Genomic DNA, 3,439 nt, shown 5'->3' with positions numbered 1-3,439 from the left:
TAAATGTTAAAAAAAAAAAAAAAAAAAAAGAAAGAAAGAGATAATAAATTATCAAGGGCACTATGAACAAAACCTATAACCACGTACACGATGGCCCTTGAAGGATATGCTAAACTGGTAACAAAGGTACCCCTGGGAAGGGACTGGGCGGAAGAGGAGATATTTGCAGGTAGAAGAGGAATGGTGAGACACCATGGGGAAGGATGGTAAAGGGAAATGTTTAAATATTGGTTGGCTGATTGAGGGTGAAGGTCTAAAGCTCGTGGGCTCAAGCAGTCCTCCTGCCTCAGCTTCCAAGCAAGTGGGATTACAAGCATCTACCACCGTGCTTGCCTCCAAAGAGAATACCTGCGTCTCCTTAGTGTCGGACACACAACGTGCGCGCTCCCGGCCCCTTGCCAGGGCTGTCCAGTGAGAACTCGAGCTGCTCCTCTATTCACTTTTCCGTGCTGGACTTTTGTTTCCAAGGTGAAACTGAGATTCACAGCAAAGAAGCCTGGGGTCTCTCGGGCTGGCTGTGCTTCACTCAGCAAATATTGACAGAGAAACTTGGATGGAGGGTGTCGCAGGGCTTGGGCTCCCAAGTGCCACTAGCTCCGATACTTGGGATAAGCCGCGTGAAAGGGGCAGAGGACGAGCTATGAACTCTCTGAAAGCTCCAAAGACCTCCAGGAGGCGGAGGTGCAGGTTTTGGGCCGTGCTGAAAGCACAGAGCCTTCCTGGAGAAGCCTGGGAGATGGCTGGGGGTGGGGCTGGGGGTGGGGGTGGATCGGGTGGGCGCCGGGCCAAGGCTTCAGCTGCCACGAGTCCCAGAGACCACAGTTCCTGTGGCCAATCCTAACTTAGACTCCGGTCCGGAAGAAGGGCATTGACCTCGATGCTGAAGCCCCAGGGGCTCTGGCTACAAAGAGGATGAGTAGGGGCCAGGGAGATGGCTCAGCGGAATAAGCGCTTCCCTGGCAAGTGCAAGGGTCTGAGTTCAATCCCTGGTTCAGCAAAAAAATTTAAAAAAAAAAAGGTTCCAAAAAAGTCACTAAATTCAACCAGGTTGGGGCTGGTGAGATGGCTCAGTGGTCTAAAGCACCTACTTAGAACAAGCTTAGCAAAGCACAGGGACCGCGGTTCAATCCCTCAGCACCACATGCCAGCCAGCCCTGCCCCCTGGTGGGCTGAGCTGGCCACACACACACACACACACACACACACACAAATAAATAAATTTTTAAAAATAAATAAATAAATTCAACCAGGTTGGGCTCGAAATTGTGACCCACCCACCTCAGCCTCCCAGAGTATTGATATTATCTGTCACCACACCAACTGAAAAAATTTTTTTTCTTTTTCTTTTCTTTCTTTCTTTTTCTTTTTTTTTGCGGTGCCAGGGATCCAACTCAGGATCATGCCAGGCAGGCCCCTATCTCACGGAGCTATATCCCTGGCCCTAAAACATTTTTATTCTTTTTATTTTTTTTATTTTTTATTTTTTATTTTTTATTCTTTTTTTAAATGTATTTGGAGTCTGTTTTTGGCCTCCCCAGTGCTGAGATTACAGGCATGCGCCACCATGGCCCAACTCAGTAGCAGGCTCAGGGCGCCCGGGGGATGGGGCCGGCGTGGCATGCCACACCAGGGATCAAACTCCTGTCCCTGCGCTTGCCTAAGCAGGTGCTTAGTCTGCTGAGTCGTCTTGCTGGCCCTGAAAACACATTTTGCAAGCAGAAAAAAAACTTGGGTTTCAGAACTGGCCTTCCTATTCCCTATCTGTGGTGTTGAAACTGGTTTTCGGAGCAACTCAGAGCCTGTAGGAATGATGAGAGCGCCCATCCTGGGGCCCAGCTGAGGCCCAACCGAGAGGCGTGTGGCCAGCAGGGAAGCCTCCGTGGAGGCCTGGCCGTGGCACTAGCAGGGCTTCCCTGGGGCCTTCTCCTTCTTGGGAGACATGAGCTCGAGGTCTGCAGCCCTTGGCTCCCCTCCCTCACCACAGCCCGGTCCCCACCACCTCCAGGACAGGGGCTCCTGGCAAAATTTTCCAGCTGAAGCGGACAGCCTGGCTTAGATCCCCTTTATTGGTTTCCAGCAAATTAAAATTTATCTCTCAGGGAGGAAATGAGGGTTCAGGGTTTCTCTCCTTTTTTTAATGGGCCCTAATGAAGAAAAAGACTTGGGGAAGGGATCAGAAATCTGATCTACCACTCATAGGCTCAGAAAGGTCCAAGGGGCTCCCTGCACCCCTCCCTGGGGCAGCTGGGCACAGCCTGTTTTATTATATAATTAACCTTGACCCTTCTGGGTTCAAAGAGAGAGGTTAGCTGGAAATAAATCAATAGTCTGGGCTGATCACTTCAAAGGCTGCAGAACCCACTGGAAAATTCCATGTTGGTTCATTGTGTAAATGGGGAGAGGTGTGCGATTCCTTTTGAAAGGCAGGAGGAGAGCTTGGGGTTGAAAATTGAAATTAATTGTGTATCCGCTTCCTTTAATCAGGCAATCAGGAGTCATTACTATGTGTTTTGTGGGGAGAGAACAGGAGAAGGCCTTGTGACCTCCAGGTGATGGCCTGCTCTGTGGGCTCAAGGACAATAGGTGTCTCCAGCCCTTCATGCAGTGGCCGGGCACAGTCCTGCGTCGCACATGTCTGGAGTTCTCACACTCACACAACCCCCGGCAGGCGTGAGGTGCTTACCACGCACGAAGCGCTGAGCAGTTCCCAAAGCAAGCCAGCACCTTGGAGCCCGCTGTTGTGCTTCAGGGAGGCCAAGGGTCGGGTCCGGGGCTATACGGAGGTTTCAGTGTGCATCAGTGCCCTAGTTCAAGGATGAAAATGAGGCAGGAAGAGTTGTGAATTACCAAAGAATGTCCTTTGTCCCCCTATGTACTTTCCAGAAGTTGTTAGGGAGAAGGAAAAAAGGCTGGAAGAGAGGGGGTTTTGTTTTTGTTTTTGGTGCCGGGGATTGAATCTAGGTCTTGCATACTAAGTACTCAGCCACTGAGTGCTACACCCAGCTGCTAGAGCAGGTTTACTTCTCTATTTATTTTTCCAGAACAAAACAGTATTTTATTTATACTTTTGCTTTTTTTTTTTTTAAGCGAGTGTCCCACCGCATCCCGCTAAAGTCCTTCTTGCTTCTTCTCTATTTCTTTTGGGAGGTACTGGGCATTGAACGTGGAGGGGGCTCTCTTAAACAAGTATTCTATCACTGAGCTACATCCCCAGGCCTTCTTAAAAGCTTATTTTGAGACAGGATCTCACAAAAACGCCCTTGCTGGGCTTAAACTCGAGATCCTCCACCCTCACCTCCTGAGTAGCTGACGATTACAGGCATGCACCACCTTGACCAGCTCTGTAGTTTATCTTTCCTTCCCTTCCCTCCTGCCTTCCCTCTCTCTTTTTTATTTATTTATTTATTTATTTATTTATTTGTGTGTGTGTGTGTGTGTG

Source organism: Octodon degus, unplaced genomic scaffold (genome assembly GCF_000260255.1).
Source record: "Octodon degus isolate 3935 unplaced genomic scaffold, OctDeg1.0 scaffold00026, whole genome shotgun sequence".
NCBI classification, from domain to species: Eukaryota; Metazoa; Chordata; class Mammalia; order Rodentia; family Octodontidae; genus Octodon; species Octodon degus.
This window is presented reverse-complemented; position numbering follows the sequence as displayed.